This window comes from Pieris rapae, chromosome 5, assembly GCF_905147795.1.
Source record: "Pieris rapae chromosome 5, ilPieRapa1.1, whole genome shotgun sequence".
NCBI lineage: Eukaryota > Metazoa > Arthropoda > Insecta > Lepidoptera > Pieridae > Pieris > Pieris rapae.
Window position 1 is genome coordinate 3406790 of NC_059513.1, and position 25334 is coordinate 3432123.

The following is a 25334-nucleotide window of genomic DNA, read 5'->3' on the forward strand; positions in this document are numbered from 1 at the left end:
CACCATTTAGAAAGAAAATTCCATAGAAGCACAGCTGTTATACAGAGGAGAAGAGTCGCACGCTAAAGCCAACAATTCCTACAATTATTACAATACTGAGGCATAGTGGGTTTTTCATAGATCCATACCAAAAAATGCTTGGAAACGCTTTTGGAATCCAATAAAAACTCATGGTCACCGATTTGCGTGTATCGCAAAGGCGCATTCCACAAGCGATGCCGCGAGCCAATTTGCACATTTCCAATTCGAATACCTTCCAAATTCTAATTTCCTTTCCACGTATATAAGAAAAATCAATTTTATTTCCCAGTAAATAAAGTTCAATTTAAATAATCTCGTCTTCATGAAACTTAGGATAAGTGTTGTGGTTACGTCACTCATTTTCACTTTAAATGCTTCAAATTGATTTTGTTTTCAGTTTAAAGACTTGACTTTGACGTTGTTTTACGAGGTTTGCTATTTAATAACAATTTTGTACGTTAATTAAGGAGCTGGGATGTGGGAACGAATAATGTGTGCCGCGAATATGTCACACGCCTCGAGGAGACTTTCATTTAAATAACAATATTTCATACATAAAATAATAAGGGATTTTAATTCCGTGAAGATAGAAAAGTGCGTCATTTTGTAATATAATGGAGTATAAATAAATAAGTTAACTTACGTCCTAGGAAGACGTTAAAATTACGAACAGTATTTTTTTTATATTGACTAGCTGCCCCCGCGCACTTTGTTTGTGCCTAATGCCCAGCCTACCTGTTTAGTACATTTGAACATTTAGCTCTGCTACCCTAGAAATTGTTCGGTTTACCGAAATGAAAACTTTTTCGGTTTTCTGTGACACCTCTGAGTTCCAGTTTACTAAACTAACAAATAAAACATAGGGGTAGATCATAGAGGGTAGATTATATAGAAAAATATAACGTTATTTTTTATATATCTTATAAAAAGTTATATAAAAAAAACAATAAACTTAATAAAAAAAATTTTTTGGTGTGGACATCCCATAGTGGTTTTAAAGATAGATAGTAGACTTACTGAATATGCTTAAAAAGTTCATAAAAATCGGTCGAGCTGTTTTAGATGAGTATGGGAACGAACATTGTGAGACAAGAATTTTATATATAAGATATTATCACGTTTCTTTTCCAAAGAGGTAAGCAGAAACGACAAATCTCCACTTGTTACGGTCATACCTCTCCCGCTATATCCACTTTTATGTCATTCACCACGCATGCTCGTTGGATATGGGTACTTTTAACTTGTCCATTCTCTCGTACCTCCTAGATTTGGTTCAGGTATGTATAAGGCAGCCTACCCAAAGTGATTTTGCCATCCATGCTTGCCTTGTTTACCTTAATTGTTAACCGACTTCCACTTATCCGTTCCACATGACAAAACTACCTAAGCATTCCCTTTCTGCTCCACTCACACTGAGCTCATGATTGCATATTATGTAACGTGTTATTACACTAATTGTATCAATTATTAGTTTACATTTTATACAATAGCTTTCGATACTCAACAACCGTATACCCGAGAATTTTGATATATCGATATATGATGAAACTTAAATAATAAACTAGGACACCTGGGCCACAAAGGCGTTTGAAACGTGTTCTGTGCCTAGACCCTTGTATTTGCATGATTCAAAAATATATTTACATAAATTAACGTTTCCTTTCATGTTCAAAATCGGAAAAGTATAACGAACACAAAGCTGCTAACGGCTTGCATCAATAACATTACCTGTGAAACCGATGCATTGTAAACCCCATCGGCTTAAACGATACACACAGGTTTTGTAAATGATTTAAAAGAATCGAAAATTTGTTACAAAAAATGGACGGTGCTCTGTTATTCCAATAGCAATCCAGATTTCAATGTTGAGTTCTTGTTAGGGCTACGGATATTAAGGCCCTATCCCAGCACGAATTGTTGTATTAGTGTCTTGGGGTTGATTGTGGTGCGCAAAGGAGAACTGGAGCACTAAGGCGCGCCGACCCGTAGTGACAATTAATAATGTAAAACATTATATTCATGTAGTTTCGTCAATTTTGGATTTTGGAAATGGATTACTTGGCTGGCGATGAAATAAATCGTGTAAATTTCAAAATCATGTTCTTCATAAATTTTCGTCATAAAATGAATTCAGTGTCAAAAATTTGTTTTTTTTAATCGTGTATCGATCTATCAAAATACATAAACTACTCATTACTTCAGCATATTTTTTTTTATAGAACCGGGGGCAAACGGGCAGGAGGCTAATTATTCCATTTGCTCTACTTTAAACAGAAACGATGACAAAAAATGGAAAGAAACAAAGTATGTCTCCTGTTTGGAGGTTGGTGACGGATAGGTCATTAAGGTCATTAAGGCATTATATCTATACTGCATAACGACACATCGTGATTGCTATTGCTATTGCTATTGAAAGTTACAGAGTACAAGGGCTGGCGATACTCCCGGATCAAAGCTTTATGCGGTGGAAATTAAATTGTTTAAAACTGTCCACTGCTTTGTCGACATAACAATGATAGTTAAACTTTATTTCATTTAAATAATTATCAAAAAGCCGACAATGCACTCGCAATTCATCTGGCATTTAAAGATACCAGAGGCGGTGGCATCACTTAACATCAGGTGAGCATCCGGTTTGCGGGCAAATCATAGATAATAAAAATGCTCTAATTTGAATACTTGACATATTTTAATCGAGGAGTTTTCAAATATTTTTCTGTATCCGTTTTAGAAGCTCACGAAGTCTATAGCTATAAATGTGTATAATAAACTAGAGACAATATTAAGGTATACATTTAAAAAATGCAATCCTTCAACTTGTATCGTGTGTATTAGCGATTGTAGCTGGCAGACGCGTCATTAACATATGAAATGACTAGTGCAGGGTGCACTATTATGCTAGTATCCATCTAACCACGTGTTTCATAAATACGCCTACCACTAACCTATCCTTAAAGTAATAACTTTAACTAAATTGCTACCAAATCTGGTACTTACTACAATAATTTAATAGTTTTGAATGAAATGAATATTAGAAATAATAACCGTTTAATTTTATTAACGTTTTATGTTTAAGTAAATTAAATAATGCTAGGAAAATAAGAACAAAGATAAATGATTTTTAAACGCGAATATTGTAGGAAAAGCCTACGGCCAACATACTAAACGATTTTAATAAAAGTATTTCAAATAAACTACAGACTTTATTAAAATATATCTATTTTTTATAAATTACAGTAAGCAAGATGACATGTTTTATCGTATATAGGGAACTCAAATAGAGAAAAAATACTAAACAAACTATTGAAAAAGACGCCCTAAATAACGTTTTAATTTTTATAAAAGTTTTAAATTAAGTCAGCTAGCCATAAGTTATGTTATGAAATTTACTGAAGTTATGTAACATCATTAAATTTATACCTACATATTTATTAAAGACTCAGCAAAAATAAAACAACATTCTATTCTAAATAGCCAACTTTGGCTTTTATACAGGCCTTTTTCTGCAGGCCACGAATCCATAAATTGACGCACTGTTTCCAAGAGAAATTTTACCATTGCTTGTTCCAAAGATTCTTTAAGAGACTCAATGTTAGCCTGTCGTTAAGATCAGGCCATGTCTAGAAGTCTAGGCTAGATGAGGGCTAGAGATGAGATTTGCTTCCTAATTTGGTATCGACGAATTCTGGGTTTAACACCATAACAGCCTTTGTAGTTCTAACAGATTTTTTTGGTTTTCAACAGACGTAGTGGAATATAAGGCTGATACCAAGCTTTTGAAGTGTCTGGACTATGGCCAACGGCTCCATACTCACTTTGTGCAAGGCGATCCCTGCCATCTATTTTCTTTAACACCCCATTCCATGTTGTATTTTAATAATTAACAGGAAAAATAATGTGTAATGGCCCAAAATCGAAAGAAGTTTGTAAAATATAACGGTTCTAAATTCAAAATAATAAAAAAGTTGTTAAAGATCCTTTTTCATTTGTAACAGAACTTATGGCTAGTTACAATTTTAAAGTTTCAAAACTATCTGAGTATTATACTCTTTGTTTTTATGCAACAAATGCGTACTTCCTTCAATATTTTTTAATTAAACAAACTCTGGTATATAAACAATATTTCAAGAAATTATTTATAATTTAATGATATGCGACCAGTTCTTTTGGTTAATTAAAACCGTTTATGTGTTATGTGCTCGTTATACTCATTTATGAGTTTAATTAAATGAATATATTGTTTCTCTACAAAGGCTGACAAACACACGGCCCCAGGTGAAATTACATACCCTACGCATTGAGCTCAGTTCATTACAATAGTTTGTACCCTCTGAGATTAAATTTTACTTGTTTAAATTGTTTAAGCGTTTGATAGTTCATACTAGATTTTGAAAAGTTAAAGTCCTGTCCATATATACCTGATAATAATTGCACATATAAAAACTCATTTTACACCACTCGTTAAATATTATACAAATACACGTGACCTATTTTTTTATTGAATAGTGAGCACAATGTTTGTTTACATATAAGATTTGCCGGTGTTTAATATAAACTTTACATTATCATATTTAAAATATGTAATAAAAACTAAACAATTTAAATGAATAGAAAGATTGTACGACTACATTTGTTTTTTAAAAACTTTTTATTTCTTACAAAAGAAAAAACTAAACTTAAAGAATATATTTTAAATATAGAAATTGTAAATTTACACATATATTTCCAAATTATTTTGCATGAACCATTCCGGATTTGTTTAAACGGCATTGTAATCGTAAAAGTAGTTGATTTCCTCTGTAAAGAGCTTAGTTTATAAAGACATATAGTACATATGAATATCCACACTTTCGCCCTAATATCTCAGTGAGTTGGCTCCTACACATTTGACAAAGGAGTTGGGTTAAGTCCAAAAACATGTCCTAATTCAGGATTAAAAGGTCTAGAGGACTACAACCAGTGGTGCCCCTCTTATTTTAGAAATAGAATGAAAAAAATTTATCGGTCAAGAGTTTCAATTAATTATTCATTGTGAAACCTAGTAGATTCTAATAGTATTGCACAAACGTATGAAATTAAAGGTTGTTTACTAGTTGAAATTTAAAACGTTACCTATTGACCTTCTTCTGTGGAGACCTGGGGGCGTAGCCCCCGTAGCCTTCCTCTGAATTCAGCTCGTTTTTATCACAAAACGGGGCCTAAACGGGCAGAAGGCTTACTGACAGCGTTGCCTATTGACTGTAAACTGTTTCTTAACTAAGTCGACAGGCACATGTGTTTCACATAGTGGTGATGCGCGGTTAAAAGATGCTTAAGTAACGCTCAGTTGAGAAACGTCTGAGATCGAGTTAATACGAGTGGAAAAAAGTATTACAGATCGATTTAGTTTGCGCATGATTTGAACAAATATAGAAAATTATTATTGAAATAGTCTATTGAATGGTGTAAAACTTAGCTGAAAAGCGCGTTTACCAGCAATACACGGAGTGTTCGTGTCGGGAAACTAGACAGTAAGTTCCACTTGAAAACTTGGGAGTTTGAGTCAAACACGGTTCTAAATTTAAACATAACTACCACGCTTCTCCCAATTAGGCATCAGTTTCACATAAACAATAATTTTCCCTCTTTTTCTGCCAATTTTAAAAACTGAAGCCAGCCCGTGTGTAAAATCGGCTTGATTTAGTAACACAGTTACGAGGGGAATTGAATATGTCTAGTGATAAATTAAGTTAGTTAATATAGTGCAGGTAGCCGCTTAAATAATACATCTCTTCCATTGGTGCTCAGCCGGGGCTCAACCCTACGACCTCAAACACTGAGGAACACTGCTCTAACCATTAACGGTTTTTAATGTAGTTATTAAATGCAGGAGGAACGGAGAGCAGTGGTGCATTCCCAATCCATATTGGAGGGGTATTTAATGTTATAAAACGCAACGTATATATGATAATAGTGCATAAAATAAAATGTAAAACAAAACTTTACACCGTCATGTAAACTAACAATATAGTATATATAGTGATTATATACAAATAAACACAAATTTCAATTTATGATACAATAAGTAATGTGACGTAGTACGTTAGACGTAAAATCTTTTATAACACTGAGTGAACAAACACATGCAATTAGCAGTACAAGTATTTAAAAGGAGTTATTTCGTTACAAAAGCTCCGGCTGTTGTGTAATTACTCTTTGCCTCAAAAGACTGCTCTTTAAGAATTGAAATGCACTTTAATTCACCTTATACTCTTTATTTTGTTGTTGCGAAATCTGCACAAACCCAAGGAAGTCTATCTGATTAAACATTCATTTATTAATCCTAATTTTGAATGATTGACAAATATGAACAGTTATTCATTAATAGGTTGGTAATAATTATTTCACAATACATATGGATAACCCTTACTTAAAAATTATATTATTTGTATGTACCGTGCTGTACACATATTATATTGCGTAGTAATAAGGGTTTCTTTATTCTATAATAATTAAAATAATATACCAAACTAAAACTTTACCGACACTTATCGTATTTTTTTTTTGTTAGATTTAATACAGACACCTGTATTAGAAAATCTACTAAGGACTATTATCACCTAATTTTGTTGAAAAATATATTAAAATAAAAAATAAAATACGTATATTATGGAACATAAGACCATCAAGGTATCACTTATTCCACATTAATTAAATTCGAACCTGTAGGCATCCCTACTCATCAGCATTCTAAAGAACAAGAAAACCATCAGTTATCAGTACCCAGACTAACACAACTAGCGTAGATAAATCTTGCAGCATAATAAAGCGCTTGAGGAGATGGGATCTAAAAATTAGTAGGTAGTAGGGCCGGTGACAAATGGGAGCTATTTGTCAGAAAGGTCAGTTCAAATAAGGCCGGATCAAGCTTACGTGACAAGAATTTAACAACACATATAATTGAATCATTTTTCAGATGTTTTTTGGGAGATTTAATTTACTTTATTTAGAAAACAAATGTTAAAAGGTCCATTCTAATGTTAAACCCTGGCTGAATAAATTACGTGTACATTTCAAAACATACAAATTTAAATCATTCAGTTGTTAGTAGCATTTATAAATGCAGGTTTAAGTTGGCTTACAGTGGTTACAAGAGACAAGAGACCGTGTACTGGAAAACATGAATACATAATAAAGATGGCATAACTATAAATGTCCTATGATTGCCATAGAACACTGTGACATTAAAATAGAGAGTACTATTTTAATGTCACAGTGAGCTGCTATGGCCTTTTAACTTATATTAATTTAAATTTCGAATCAAACAAACTTCAAAGCCGCGTTTATTTGGGTATAAAGTTTTCAGAGCACAAAAACGGTTTTATAAAATATCGCCAATGTTTTTAACTAAACAATATCAAACATCACAGGCGAGAGAAAAATTCGTTAAAAATTCTCCCGACGTATCAAAGTACGATATTGCGTGCGATATTCAATATTTTAATAAAAATAGTGCTTTAACAAAATACCGAGTGTTCCTTGAATAAAGAGAAATTTAATAAAAGTATGGGAAGGGGCTATACATCACCCGCGGAACATCTGTGACGAAGTTGTATTTTTAAAACTGCTAAAAATTTTCCAACTAGTTTCGTCCGAGTTGTAAAAAATGATATTAACTGTAAAATATTACTATCGGCACTGACGGGAAAGTTTAAATTAAAAATTTGTTTCGGTTGGACTCGGGGATTGGATAAATTATTACATTTTTGCAATACATTTTGGTTCAAAGATGATATTAATTGTAAATAAAAACGTTGTTTGCAAACTGCATATAGAATTGACAGTATACAGCTATGATTGTGTGTATAAAGGCCTACAATACTTGAATTTAAAAATTTATTTCATTATTTGCTACACTACACAAAAAGAAAACAAATAAACCAATCTACTTACAGAAGATTTGTATTTAGTTATTAGTCACATTAGACGTGTTTTTATAATTAACAATAAAAAATTATGTCTAAAAAGAAGAAAACAATAAATATAAATAAAATATAAGAGCTTGGGAAAGTTAGTCCGTATCACTGGAGAAACAAACAAATCGAATCTACTTACAGAACCAAACTAAACCTCTGCTCAAACTAAAGCTAACTGGATTCAGGTGAAAACTTTGACTTTCCTTGTTGGGACAGAAATTTCTTTTGTTCTTACTTAATTTAATAAGAATAGAATTATGGCCAGACATAAAGACTGTCCGATGACAAGTATTTAAAAAAATAGATTTCAAATACGTGTCAACATTATGTAGCTGTAAAGTTATTAACCAAAAATACATAAAAATATATAATTTAGCATACTAGTTAGGAAGGCTTCATTGATAAACAAATCAGTGGCACCTCTAACATTTAACCCTATGATTTAGGCCTCTAATTTCAGTATCTGTGTCGTCATCTTTTTTTTTCTAATAGGCAAGTTGGTAATCAGCCCTGTACCTGACTCACGCCATCGATATTGTTGGTGTATGGCATGTCGTTATGCTAACTATGCTTTCCTTTATCGTATGAGTATAAAATGATGAGAGTAGATAGATAGATAGATAGATGATACCATAGGATAGTAGTGATCCTTATAGATAGACATATAAAATCCAATTCTATATTTAGTCTCTGACACTTTTTTGCGGTATAAAATAACAGACATAGAAAACCATTGCGTTCAAAGACTGTAAAACAAAAGACGAACGTACGTGTCGCTAAATTATAGCCATACATGCATGACATGATACATCTTTCTGTTAAAAGGTGTTTAAAACAAGGTAAAATGCGTTTTAAACAAAAATTATATTTGGTATAAAACTTTGATCAAGGGTGCATAGGTTGAAGCAACATTGTGAAACTAGTTATAGACATGTCAATTTATTTAACAATACGTCTGAAGTGTCAACAAAATACAACATTTTAGAAACCACACAGCCGCAACTAAGCCGTAAGTTACGTCACCTTATGAAATTCAATGTGCACTTTGTCCCTCTCTAAATACATGTGAGTGCTGGTTGTAATCCTCTGTAAGTCACTAGAAAGTACAGCTTACTATCATTCTAGCTACATATAATAATACACTCTTGCTTGTTGCGCTGCGATCGTGATAAGTACAAATAAAAATGTCCAAGTTCATCTCCTAAATAACATTTTTATTTTACGATATCTAACCGTATATCACTAAATGCTTAAATTGCGATAGCCTTCTCTGAGTGTTTTATTTTACTTAATTGAAGATGTGATGTAGAACATTTGTGTTTAATTGATGTGACTTTTATGCAACTCCAACGAAACAATTTTTAAAATACAATATAATAGGTCTGGGAGAGATCGCTCGAACGCGATAAGGCCGCCAGTTGCTCTCCCTTTCATTTAACTATATTCAATTTTTATACTGTAATGTAACGAAGTGTTAATAAATAAATAAAAGGTGAGCAAATTTAAAACCATGTATTTTATTATTAATATTTGATTCGCCTTAATTATTATTTATTATTTGCGGTTAGACATGCCAAAAATTTACCGTTGAGTACTTCATGGGACGAAAATCTAAAGAAGAAGTATAATACATAGTTTAAAGAACTTTATCTCGTTACAAAAAATGTATTTTATTTAAATGAGAAACTTAATATTACGAGCGAGATACACGTCGCCATTAGCTGTCCCAATTTTAGTCTTCTATGTCTACACTAACATGCATCTTTAATGCCTTTTTGAATTTGTCCAACGTACCAGTATTGCGAATAACATAATTCCAATATAAATTATTAACAAGAAAGACATTTAATTTAGGTCACTCTGTAGTTTATGGCCTTAGTAATCCGCTTGGCTTGACACGAAGAGCTTGGAAACCAAACTTTATTTGAAAGGCTTCAGGCATCCACAGCTCACCTGCTCGCTGACGACAGAATATTCTAACAAACACTCTTGGGGCTAATTATTAGCTGTAAAGCTGGTTTAGTCACTAACGATATATTTGTTCAAGAGTTCATATTTTATGTCAACATAAATATTTTCATTTCACTATATACAGTTTCTTTAATAACTCCTGACTTTTGTTTTTAGTTTAAAATTTGTTCCGAAATCGTTTTTTTATTTTAAAATTAGTCATCTATAACCTATAAGCAAAATGTATTGTAAAATAAAACCCAACTTTTACTTAAATACCAATTTTCTGTTAAATAGTTAATTTTGTCATACATATCTATATTTATTTTGACGGGACAATGTCATTTAATTCGACGGCTGCACGCACAAAAGAACATGGCGCATGCGGCGTTAACTCGCTCTGAGGCGTTCCATTTAAAGCTTGAAGTGCAAGCGGGAGCGCGGAACGGTTATAAACTATATCTATCAAACAAATAAAATTAAAATTTTCTTTTGAAAAATACAACCTTTTCATCCGTATTTTCTTATGACGTTATCACGTTCCACTATTGTCAGTAAGCCGACTTTACAGACAACCGATTTTTTTGTTATAATACAACTCATTTCTACTATAAATATGTTTTTCTTGACTTTCATAAGTGTACAGTTTACCTATATGAATAAAGATATTTTGATTTGATATATAATCTTCGAGAAAAAATAAAACTTCTTTGTATAATTTAATGTGCAAATAGCGCAAAGGCACGCTTCTTAGTTAAAAAACATAGTGTTATATTTTATTTTGGCTGATGGCGGTGTATAATTTTAACACGATACCAGATAATTTTTCAATATTATTTTATTTAGTATATTATAGTTAGTTAGTTGAAAATGAACAGCAAACAGCTCACACAGTCCAAGGGACCTCAAGCAGTTGCCTGTAAATAAAAATAAATAAATTAATAGGAAATATTTCTCTAAGGAATATTTAGTAATGAACTATGCAAATGTACCAATGCTTTTCGATAGTCTCTCCGCTGAAGGCTCAGCTCTATAAACGAGTTAACTTAAATAGAAAGCTTTACTCATAATGGAAGAGTTCATCTAGTTTCTCTTGGAGCCAATTTTCCCGATCTCACGAGGCACTTTGCCAACTGTCGTTCAAGGTGTTATAGAAAAGTGCTAGAGATATTTTGAACAGGTTTTGTACGGATAACGCGATGAAGTTAGGCATCGGTGAGCTTATTAGTGAAAAAAAAAGAAAAAGCGTTCGATTTTTAAATGACTGACAGCTTCAAAAATTTCAACATTCCTTATTTAAATACAAACTGACATAAACTTATTTTATGAATTTTAAGTTCATTTGATTCGTATGTTAAGTTGTTTAATGTTCTATTTTTAAAATGTACTTGACAGACAGTTGTAGACGTTCATTCACATATTCGTAGAATATTTACTGCAACTTCACTAATGGCGTAATTTATAATTACTATATTATTAAATATACAGGAATATGTTTTTTCATAAAATTAAAATTATTCGACTATGACGTACTGAATAGGAACGGTGAAACAGTCATGCCTCAGACCCAAAAGTAAACAGTGTCAGGCACAGTTGACTGATCAATTGGCTATTAAACCATTGGTTTCTTATTTATCATACGATACGATTACTAACGTAATTATTTATTTGTGGAATGATTTTGATTTACAATTCAATTTGATTATGGAGGACTGATATAATTTATGTTTTCTTCTTATTATAAAAAGAAATGTAATTATTATTATCATTTTAAGGTTAGTAACTAGGTACATTAGAATAACTATATGTACAATTTGTTTTAATTAATAAAATAAATTAATTATTTTCAGGTTAATATGTCTCAATAATCTATAAATTATTATTGAATTCACATAATTATTATAGCATAAGCAGGGTTATTAATTTATAATGTACATACTATATAAGTATAATTTTGACAATACTTTGTCAAAAATCATTATTATAGTGAAATAACACTTATTTCAAAAAAAATCTTATTAAATATACTCTTTAAACATATGTCAGGACACAGTTATCATCAATTTATACAGTTTGCACCGAGCTGAAAGCCGCTAAGACGACGCAAAAAATGCCATGTAAACCGGAAAATCCGAGAGCGCTCTTATTTTTTGGGGAGGCTTTCGCAAAACGAGAAATTTCGTTTCCTATTTGTAGAAGCATTTTATCGTGTGTAGCGAGTAATTGCTATATCGAGTTGGGTATAATTCTTTACGAATTAAGGGTCTATTCTGTACAAAAAGCTTAAATTTTACGCATTGATTATTTGTATCTATAGCTAAATGTCAGATTTGTTTCTGACGGTTCTCGTCTTTTGGATGTAAGAGTTGTGACCTTATTTCAAATATGTTTTTCACATACGGGAATCAATATATCTTCCATTTTCTGGCGGTTTTTCTTTCATGACGTCTGAACGAACGAACGTTATCTGTGGACATTGGATCTTTGTTTCTTCCTTTGGTTAGCTGAACACGACATTACTATATTATGTTCAGATTGTCTGACATGTGGCCAAAACATACGGTGGTGGATACGATATTATAATAATAATCAAAGTACATTAGACAAAACAACATCCAATAAACGTCAATTACCGAATTGTTTAAAGAAAACAGACACGAACGGTTCATTTGTATTCATTGTGTGGCCGCTGTCAATTCAACCGATGAAGATTGATGTGGACAGCGTAGTGCAATATACGCCCCGCGCTCGCCCTTGTGTGACCCTACTACTCTGACAGACATCTCGGACTTATGAAGTTGACAATTTTAAATTAAACTTACACCATCGTGGTTTTTTTAAGATGAAATTAAAATGAATGATGAAAGTAGCACGCTATTTTCACAAGCATCTATTCGTTTTTAATGACAAATGTATAATTTGATTATTTTAAATAAACTTTTAAGACACAAATTTAATCCAGATTTATAAAAAATCTGCTACTCGCGTAATCTCAAAATATAAAACATTTATTTACATGATTTCACCCATTAATAAATGCTGTATACGATTGTAAATATAAAGTTGGGAATAAAGTTAATAATACTCGCGTCATAATGAGAAGCGTTAATGAGACCGCTATACAATTCTTACTTATTGTTTCGCGACTTTGAAATATTAATTAATCTACGAGGGTACGAGGCAGTTTAATCACATTCATGGCGAACTGTATGAAAAGCCATGAGCAAATGTAACAAAGTGAAACCACTAAGCACAGAACTATATTGCAAGTGGCGCGAAATGGAGTTACGAAGAGTGTTTTCAATTTGCTTTGTATGCTTCGGTTTTATTTTGGCTTATGTGTACTGTAAAACAAATGCTATCCTCTAAATACCGACATTGAATTATGATGATTCAGAAAGTTAAAAAACTTATTGTGAATGGCAGTAGAGGGCATCACATCTTGAAGCTGATCCACTACTCGCTGGATATTATAAAGGCTTACAGGTCTTACCCAGGCTTAGAGGCTTGCCGAAGACAGAGGAGAGAGAGAGAAGTAGTGCCGCGCTACTAACATGACCTTCAGATATCAAGAGCGCAGCTGTAGATATATTTAAGATCATGAAATGAAAAAAACCCGTTTTTATCGTAAAATCGTCTGGTAGATTCCAGTATTTAATTTTGTTACCAATAAATCGACTTTAAATATTAATTAGTTTACGCATTACCACGACCCACCAACGCGTTAAGAGATATTTTACTATTATATTATATAATATTAATAATTAAACTACATATAAATTTGTCAACATACATTTTAAAATATTTTAATGACGCCATGTAGACGTCCCTAAGCACGCATTGGATGCGCAATAAAATCGACGTTTAGTAATTTTGTTTTGGACCAATACTGCGGGGTTGTAAATAATAAAGCGATGTCATAATAAATGCAAGGTGACGGCGAAAATAGGCAGTGCTAGTAAATCGTGTTTGAATTAATAAATATGGACCTTGTATATTTCAAACTGTTTAGGAAAACATTGAATGCGCGATTGAAGCAATATTATACATAATTAAAGCAAATGTTTGGTTTGCGAGGGGGAAAATTTATAGGAAGGGAGGAAAAACCCGCTATACCGGAATTAATCAAATATTGGATGCTACGTTACAACTTATAATTCGATTACCGTAGTATTGCGTTATCATACAACATGGACGCCATTTTTAATATTCACAGATCACCAAGTGAAAATTTGTATAATGGTCTTTATAGAGAATTTATATCATACATTATTATGAAAATTACGTATAAGAAAAATAATAATAGAAAAAAGGTATCAAATAACAAAAGTAATCAATATCAAAGCACGCCTAGGATTACCAATATCTAAAAATAAAAATTATTATTATAAGGCCTTTATTTCTGACACCCAGTATAATATATTAACACTTATTTAAGTTAAATAAAAAACTTAATTCTAAGAAATAAATAAATCTTAATCTAATACAGTACTTGACCCGTTTTGGGTAATGATCGTGTCCTCTGACACATAGGCCTCTTCCAGCTGCTTCTATTATTTTCTAGTGTTAGCTCTTCTTGTCCAAGTTATGCCTCCTCTTCTCTTTACATCGTCTGCCCATCTCTTGTTCTGTCTCCTATTTTCCTTTTTCCATCGCGTCGTTGCCATTGTGTAATTATTTTTGTCCATTTCAACCTGCTACCTCTCGAGATGTGCCCGGTCCAGCGCCATTTCAATTACCTTCTTTTATTTTATTTTTTCTTTATAATGTCCTCTACTTTAGTCACCGATCTCATCTGTTCTGCTCTTTTTCGATGTCTCAGTTACACCCACCATGCTCTTTGGCATGTTCTCAACTTAAGAAGATGTTTTTGACATAACGCCCAAGTCTGGCAGCTGTATGTGACACATAGATAGATAGATTGAACCCCTATTTCTTAGCTACCATTGGGAAGTCTATACTTTAAAGAACTTCCTTAAGGGACCAAGATCTCTTCCAGGTGCAAGACACACTTCTTTCTATGTCAAGATCTGTTTGGTCAATAAAACATATGACGCCAGGCTAAAACAGAGAGAGAAAAGTTGTCTTTAGTAACTAAAGACATATGACCAAGCTTTGTTTAAAAAAAAGAATGTACATTATCATTTTGTTATTAAATACTTATCTATACTAATATTATAAAGAGGAAAGGTTTGATTTTTTGTTTGTTTGTTTGTTTGTATGAATTGAATAGGCTCCGAAACTACTTGGCAGATTTGAAAAATTCTTTCACTGTTGGAAAGCTACATCATTCCTGAGTGACATAGGCTATATTTCATTTTCAAAAAAAATAGGCATCCTTACTAAAATTACGATAACATTAACATTTGTTTATTATTTGATACAATTCTAACAGATGGCGCTGAGTTAAAGGTAGTTTAGTTTAGGTCCGTGTCGTGGTACCAACGTTTCACATAAGTTCTCCTACGGTTTCCCTTGATTAATTTACTACTATGTAATATAACAAAAACCTTAGCCACAGCAACGCTTGGCCGAGTCTGCTATTAGTTATTATTATTACATTGAGTCACGTGATTTATCAGGGCAAAATTTTTATTAATTATCACGAAAATATCTACTTACAAATTTATTTCATAAATAATTCTTATATAATAACTAAAAATATATTATTAAAAGGAGTCCCTTTAGGCAAGGTTCCAAAGATACTGGCAGCGTTCCCCCTTTGAATAGCTAGACTGATTATAAAAAAAAAATTATAATGTATATGTAAGTGTACCACCCAAGCGTTGGGTAAATAAAAAACAAAGATAACCTCAGTCGTATAACCTTAACTTACAAACTCAAATCTTTTAGATTCCCACAAACCAGAATTGCGAAAGTTGTCATCTTACAAGCTCAAAAAACAATTTCGCTTGTAAACAACAAAAGAGCAGCGACGCAGAAAATTCTCTCATAAAATATGTATCGTCTCAACGAGCGTCTGTTTTAAAATTAAAAAGCTTTCCATGCAAACAAATCCGCCGGTAAACAGGGCAAATATTGCGAGTGTGCCTGATTGTTTGTTCGTGAAATATTGTGCAACGATCGAAAACACAGATTGTGCACTCAATTTTCTTGTATTTTAAACTATCAACTTTTTTATTCTTAAGAATAACTAGAGGAACAGTAGGACTGGTCGGACGAATCATGTTAAAAACTTTGCATTTGTGACGAGGTTTTTTTTATATCTAAGTAGGATTTTTTCTGTAATGCTATAAATTTGCGCCATTTTTTTTATTGATAAATAAGCTTGCCAGCGCCTGGCATTCTGTTACATCGCTAAAAAAAGAAAATCACTAAATTCAATTTTAAATGTGACAAGCACTTATAGTCAAACATGACATACACGAAGAGATCTAATATTAAACAAAACAAAACAAAACAACTATTTGACAAAATAAAAAAAAAACATTAGTAAAAAAATCTTAAGAAACTAAACTAAACAAAAGAAATTTACTAAGTCTAAGAGCAGTCACTTATCATATTTGGCGTCATTCAAACATCAACCAAAATTTTCATCACTCATTACAGAACTATATCTATATTAGGTGATGAAGGATTTTTTTTCGTCTGACCCTTTTCTCTAACTTTATTTGGGATTCATTACATTGAAAGCCACAATTTAAATTTTACATATCTGAAAACCATCAACCACAAATAATATTTAACTGTTCAACTTTATGATAGATAAATGATTATGCAAATAGAAATTTCATTCGTACATAGGTAGAATGAATTTCTTTATCTAGATTTCTAAAACTGTATCTATGGCCTAGAATATCAAATGAGCGTAGTCGACGAAGCAGAGAATTCACACTCAATTACACCGACATAAAGCGTAATAAGTTAATGCAAGTTTAACTATTTAGCTTTGGTTAAATTGTTCTGTAGTTCTCACACCGAATTGTAGTGATTTTACTCAATCACAATAGAATTTAAACTTTGCAGCAGGGGAACAATTTATCATTGTTTTAATTTCAAAAGAAAACGATTTGAAATCTTTTTGAAAATATCCATTTAAAGCTTTCTTACTTCTCAAAATGTGTACTTGTATATAAAAATATAGTTTTCAAATACGATGTAATTTATTGATAATAGACAATAACACTGTTTATATGGAGTAGAAACAATCACACAAATTAAATCTACCCTACTAAACTTAACTCAATAGTTTAGACTGGAATCAAATCCAAGACCTATGCCAAGCGCGTTGACTACTCAGCCACAAAGAGTACCAAGAATATTCGCAAACCTTTAGACGAGACTTGCTGATGACAAGCATTTGTCAAGGATTAAAAGCGGGAATTAACAAATATGAAGTAATAGAACCCCAATCTGATTGCGATAATATTGTCTTTTATTAACATTATTATTTTTTTTACACATTTAAAGAAAACACTTTTTTAACGGATTGAAGTTATGTATTATTGTAAACTTATAATTATTTAAACATAATTTCGAAACGTCGCATAAATTTAAAATTATCTTTAAATAATTATAAGTTTACATAATAATATATACATATAATACATAACTTCAATCCGTTAAAAAAGTGTTTCCTTTGACTGCGATAATATCCGAAGGCTCAGATGTCCAGTGCATAATTAATTCCTAACAAATGAGGGAATTTTCTCATCGCCGAGCTTTAAACCCCTGTACTTATAAATTAAACCCTCCTAGACCCCGGAGGATCACGATATTTGAATAAAAATGTAACAAGGTACGATATTTTAATCCTTTTTGAATTGAACAATTCTAACTTTCTGGTTGATTTAAATATTAACCTGAGTCGAAATACTTTTGTTGAATACATTTTGTTGCTAAGACTCAATCTGCCAGAAGGCCGTATCCGGAGACAGAAAGCTTAAAAGAACGGCAACATATTTGCGAATGTTCTTTGAAGAATCCAAAGCCTATATTTGAAATTAATTTCAAGGAAACATGCCTGGTGTGAAACTTCGTTGTGTACATCGAGGTGATTGTGAATTTATGATTCCTGTAGCATATACATGTACTTTATTTTTATCTACACTTACATCGATATCACTTCATTTTGAGGATTAACATCTTTCTGGTAAGATATATCTGAACATAAGGAATTAATATCTTCATAATTCCTAAGATAAAAATAAAGTACATGTATATGCTACATCCCTATCAGTTTTAATATACCTCTTTCGTATTCAAAAGTAATTATCTATCAAAACCCTGCGTCTTAAAGTTATAATTAATAATTACGGTTATAGGAAACTTAGCTTTTTTGTCAATACAATGTACACGTGTATCGAAATCATTCAAGCTGTTAAATTTCTCAATATTATTGCTAATTGCTTCGTATTACATTTTCCTGTGTAATTTGAAACGTAAAAAGCAATATATTTACAAATAATTAAAGCAACCCGTGTAGGCACTAATTGATCGACTTAGGGCTGTCACTCGGAGTTTAATTCCTAAATAATCACCTCTAATTGAGCAGCGAACAGGTTAACCCCTCGGATTATTGCTGTTTAATATGCAAGCCCTCTTACTATTACATCTGTAATGCTAAGCCTTACTGCCGTGTGAAACGAGTCTTTCACAAACGTGAACTATGTATAATATTACAAAATATTATGTATGTATTCTACGGATATGGGAGCGTAATAGTTAAGTTTACAAACATCTTATTGGCTTTGTATTTATTGTGTTCTTTCTATAAGAGAAAACGGGGGTATAAAAGCCTGTAAAAATAATTTCGCTGCATACGATTGTTTGTCATATAAATGTCCTTTATAGCTTTTAATTGTGCCTAAAGTTGCCTTAACTCTGTAGGTAATATTGAATATATTGGAGGTCTCGCTTTATTTTATTTTTAATTAAAATAAACATAATAGCATTGTTAACGATCTCCAGCGATTCAACTTTTTAAAGAATCAGACGTGGCAACAGATAAACGTCCGAACCCAGTAATTAATCCACAATCTCAGATTGAAAACGATCTGAGATCAGACCGTGACAGTCGATCGATATCCTATCTCCATTCCAATAATCAAACCCTACAAGATCGATCGAAGTCGAAGACGATCCATATTTAGCGACGGACAGAATGCAATCTCTTCGCTGTTTACACTCATATTTGATAATCATTATGAACCAAATAAAGTAAATAAAACGGTACAAATAATATTAAAATATACATGTCTATGTTTAAAACATATCAATAGCTTTTTAATTGTTTTAAAGTAAGCTAAAATATTAATATGGGCACAGTTGAACTGTCATTTTCATACAAAGGTCTATCCACATACACCGATCCGACCTACCATGGATTGCTTGTATCGATAGTTGGCTATTACAATCCGTTGATTGGTTATTGGCAAACATTTGTCAATATGTGGATTAATATGTCTATCTCAGATGGTCAAAAATGATTATTGAGTTCGGGCGTTAATAATATAATCCTAAGTATAGTGTATATTTTTTTCAACAATTTACGTCGTTACAATATATGTAAATAGTTAACAAGCACTCGACGACCCATACACGAGGCGTATTTGTCCCGGCCCGTATTCCACTCACGAAATAAATCTCATTCTCAAAGCTATTGTTTTTCCGCCTGTGTTTCCCCGAGCGATTATAATGCTTTGTCTCCCCTGTTTATACTTCACAAAGGAATCTCTTTATATAGATATCACATACGAATGTTGAATTAAATAAAGCTTTAATCTGTAAAATGTCAAACGTGGGAACATTTGTTAGAAAACGTTTGTAATATTCTAAGGTATTAAGGTATTTTTAGGTATTAAGTAGGTGGACTCAATTTCCGCAACTAGACACAAATTTGGTCAGTTTTGCGTAAAGCCCTGGTTACTTTAGCCAGCCTAGCTGCCTCCTTCCAGAGGCACAGAAGTCTCCTGGGCACTTCACAGGCTTCACGAAGCGACCTCACTATTCCGAGGATTTCCGTTCGTTGTTTAGGCACAGCCTCGCATTCCAGGACTAAGTGGGTGACTGATTCCTCTGCGCTAAAACAGCCTCTGCACATGGGGCTGGATATTCTAAAGTAAATTGATTATATGAATTATAAGAAATCATGTAAGAGATTTGTTAAGTTTTTTTAAAATTATTATTTGTACACCTTGCTGAAAGGTCCTATAAACACTGAGTTCATAAATTAGCGTTTATATTCGTTACTAGCCGCTCCCAAGAACTTCGTTTTGTGCTTGTGCTTTGTGGAACCAGCTGCCCACTAAAATATTTCGATCGAGGGCGTGCCAAATCTTAAAGGGCACCGTACTCGCGAGCCCTCTAGCATTGAAAATGTCCATAGGCGGCGGTATAACATCAGGTGAGGTTCCTACCCGTTGGTACCCCTCCGCTGTTCTATAAAAAAATATGATGATCTTACTAATCCTACCTTTTAGTGAGACGATATGGAACATCGATTGCTTTTCCGGAATATAAACTAGTGCTTAAGCCTTTAGAGTTTAAGGAATAAATAAATAAAGTAGTCTTCGTTTTTTACGCTTAGCCACATATTTGCGATTTATTTTTATTTACATATAGAATAAGAAAAAATAATTTACTTTGGGTATTACTGAGAAACAAACCTGATTTGGTTATAGAATGTAAGAGCTAAAAATAATAATGTCAAAATAAAGAAATTTATTCGTTTCACTACCATTTTTCTGGTTTTGTACTATATTTTCAATATTATAGTGACAAAATGAACTATAATTGGTATATTAATTATTTACGATGATACTTAATATCACAATGAAACTGTGTTTTCGGTTCAGAGTGAGTAAAGTTCATAAAAGTCAATAAATTACATACATTTTTCACCGGCGAGCGGCTGCAAACGAAATCGTCAATATTTGCGCTTTTCATTCTGCTCGTAATTACTTCACAACGCCTCTCATTATTGCTATTTCGACATGTTTATTAACACAAAGTTAATATTTAATATGGCAGTTGCGTGAGTAATATACAACTACTAGTTACGTAACAAGTAGGTATATGATAGTTAAACATTTACCTGTCAAGAGGTTATGAAATTAAAACAAAAGACGGAGCGGGATAGGTTTTTTTCCCTTTTTCTTTTCTAACCAACCAGTTCGTACTCAAGTAATACATTATTTATTACCTTAGTCAGCGCCTAACTATAAGCATATTATAATGAAACCTAACCACGTCGCTTACTTAATATGTTAAGTAGTTTACAAGTGCTAACAAAGTTTTGTTGTTGCACTTATCAGTCTTAGTAACAAATGTGTTAAAATTTATTTGCGTTAAAAATAAAAATGCTGTAGATTATATATTCATTTCTTTATTTCGTAATCCTAAAGCTAACATACATTATATATAATTACAAACAAATACTCTTAAAATATAGCCAAAGATGGAATACATCATACATTTTACTACAAAAAGGTTCAAAGATTGACAAAAAGGAACAAACAAAAAAAAATTTAAATATATATCGATAATATCTTTAAATAATGAAAACTGAATTCGTATTTTACCTCTTCAATGCCGCTGATTCAGTTTTAATAATTAGACAGGACTTGTTTAAGAATTTTTATCACATCATAATTTTTAAAACCCTAACGTAAAAAGCTATTTTAACGAACAAAAAATTTTCTCAGTTGATAAAAAATTCTGTTATAAAAATCCCAACGACTCAATTCAAAGTTTTAAACGCAACAATTTAAACAAAGTTAGTTCCAACTAATGATTCCGAAGGCAGATGCTTCTCTAAATGATAATTGCTCACTACACAATACACATGAAGTGGACCTAATTGTTGTACACACCTGGGAACGGGCGTTTCGGCTTTAATTAAAATTGTCTATCTACTCACAGTAATCTATGTTGGAGTTAAATTACCATCTAAGTTCTGTTATATAACAGTTTAAATTCGTTAGTGATTTATTAAGAAGAGCCTAAATTCATTCAATGACATTTACAATGACAATTGGATATGTTTTTATTGAATAAATTTTGATTTTTTTTAATTATATTTTACTTTATTACTACTTAAGTAGAAGTAAAAAGGTCAAAATGATTTTTACACTGTATGTTTGACCTCTAAATAAAAATGTTTTCCATTGTATACGTTTGTTATTCCACACTAATTATAAAGTTATTTTTTTTTATAGAACAGGGGGCAAACTGGCTCACCTGATGTTAAGTGATACCGCCGCCCATGGACACTCTCAATGCCAGAGGGCTCGCGAGTGCGTTGCCGGCCTTTTAAGAATTGGTACGCTCTTTTCTTGAATAATGGTTCGGGAATACCTTTGTAATATGTAATATATAACGTAATAATAATAAATTATAGAAATTGTATTTTTTATTCGTTTTTATGCGCCTACAAAACTAAACCAATTGCACCGTATCGTTTCGTTATGGTTTAATTGACAAACTCAGTTACTTAATTTTTATATTGTTATAAAAATACAAGCCGAATAACATTGATATATTCAAACGGCTTTACAGTGTTAGTTAGGAAAATATTTTCTATGTTATTTTATTTACTCAGCCGTGGAAATGTTGACACATTTTTGATGCATTTTTCTATGGGAGCAGTTAGTCTGGGTTTCAAAAATATTATGTCAAAGGTTGAACGAATAGTCTATGTACAACAGTTAACATTTTTGTGCCGTTATGAATTCACTGACGCGTAATAAAATAGTCGTGAAACATTGTATTTCAATTGCGTTAAAGCCTAGGAAAACGAGTTTTGTGTTTATACTTAATATTTATAAAATTTAAAAAGTATTTTTCTACGTGAAATATGCTTTGCTAAAATATTAATATACTTAATTATTATGCAATCAAACATTTTTTTCCTACGCAAAAGGCAAGATTCAAGCTCAACCATGCCATTCTATAACTCACATGTTCAACCCACACAGCAGATACCGCTTTAAAATCACTAAATGAGTAATTTTACGATTTGTTATTCTTATAACAACCGCGACAAAAGCGCCGCTCGGGTGAGATTATTTGAATTTGGAACTAAAATTCGACACTCAAAACACCACAAATTGTAGACATTTGGTATTCTGATATCGCCATTTGACATTTTTTCTTCAAGTTCAAATTATGTAAACATTTAAAATATATATCTATATATGTCGAAGAAAATGTCGTCACAAAACGACAAATTGGTTTCACGGTTCTCGTTTAGGTTTAATACTCAAGAAATTTATTGGTAATGATGAATCCTTGAATATTTGCTGCTATATTAAATTTGTGATATTGTGTATCTCTCTTACGTTTTTTCTTTACAGTGTTTCTGTTACGATGGTATAATTGACTAATTTTAATATTATGATTTATGATAAGAATTATGATTCTTATAAAAAAAATTACTCTACAACCTTTTAAGGTCTAGGCCTCAGATTTCTGTAATTTGTTAATCTAATAGGCAAGTAGGTGATCAGCCTGAATTTTCGGACTAAGGCCAGCCGGTATCCTCACGATGTTTTCCTATACCGTTCGAGCAAATGTTAAATGCGCACATAGAAAGAAAGTCCATTGGTGCACAGTCGGTGATCTAACCTACCACCTCAGGGATGATCATAATTCTTATACTTAGAATAAAAATACTACTAAAATACCTTTTATTACCAAAGGTTATTACAATAATTCTTAACTCTAGTTTTTAGGTATAGGAACCTAATGATAGGACATCAGCCTCCTCAAAATCCACCCAATGTAGGGAACTTTGGGTGGGGTTTGAGGTTTCCCTCTTCATTCTTGATCTTGCCGGGTCCATGTACCGCCGGCCAGCTAAAGACTTATGAGATATATTAGATTACTACTTATACGATCTTACTATTGCACGTGTAGTGTTAGCAAAGTTTATAATAAAGCTCATAAACTAAAAATATAAAATAAAGAGTGTATGTATATGAATAGAAAAAAATAAAATGCAGTAGTGATTAACGATAAATATTAAAATTAATCAAAAAGATTTTATTTAAATAAATAAATTATTAGTAAATACCGTCGTATATGAAATTGATTTAAAAATACTAAAATAATATTTATTTATTAACTGTTTGTACTGTTACGAAACCCGTGGTCTAAATATAAAAATACTGGAATACACAACTTGAACATAGTTATCGATTTTCATGCCACCTAGACCTAACTTAACGATGTAGAATTCAGGTGTCGGTGTGCGCGCGCATCGTAAAAATTTACTCCCGTTTTTCTCTATCGCGCCAAATGAATTATAACTTAAATAATATACAAATGTATGCATTCACTCCTTATAAAATTGACATTATTGAAAATCATAAATGAAATGTAAATGTGTGAGTACAATGGAGCAGTGCATTATTCAATTTGGTTGTTTATGAACCGCGGCCGGACGAGCTTAATGCCTTATCTCGCCATACAGCCACCCATAAACTGTGCGCTAATAGATACTGCCATTCTACAATCGGTTATTATTTTTTGATTTACCATTTGAAATTACATAATTAGCGTTTTAAAATATATCACTCTCTCACTCACTCTCATGTCCTATAACCCCTAGGTGGGGCAGAGGGCGTTCACAGCGAGTCTTCATCGCGTTCGGTCTTGGGCCTCGTATTTCACCTCGCTCTAAGGTTTGCTTGAGACGGCCACGCTTTCGGCAAAATAATGTTAAATTATTTCTAAAATATATGTTTTAGGTTAAATGTTTGCCGTGTATATCAAGCGAAATCAATTACAGAATATTTTAAAAATTTCACCGGTTTTTCCATTGAATTATGAAAATTATGAGTACAAAGGATCCCCAGCATATTCTGAGAGCAGATTGCAGGAGATAGATAGGTGGTGTGTAGAGAGAGGCTGAATAAAGGCCTTCTTACGAGGGCGATGTTTTATCTCTCCGTCATTTGTCACCCGCCGCCAAATAATAAGTATTCTACCTGTGATACTTTTACACGTTACGACATAAATTTGATCGTATAACGACACTAAAAAAATGGAGGTTAACAGAAACAGTTGTAACAGGAATTTCAGTATGTTATTTTCGTAATGTAAGATATAATTTTTTATAATAATAAAAAATTTATTCTGACACGTAATGTTCAATTTTCTAAGCAAGAATATATATTGATATTATGGAAACTTTAAATTACCACAATATCGGAATAATTTAATAAACCTAACCAAGAGTAGTGGTCTGTGAGTGTGTGGCTGTGTGAGAAACATAAATCAACAAAATATGTCACGCATTGTTTACCACCAAGGCATAGTCAAGTGTGTATTATTTTTCTTTTATATGTGGAAGAATCATTACCCGGATAATTATTATTTCGTAGACCTCATTGAAAAAAAAAACAATACATTTATATTAATTATATTGAATCATCGTTAGTGAGG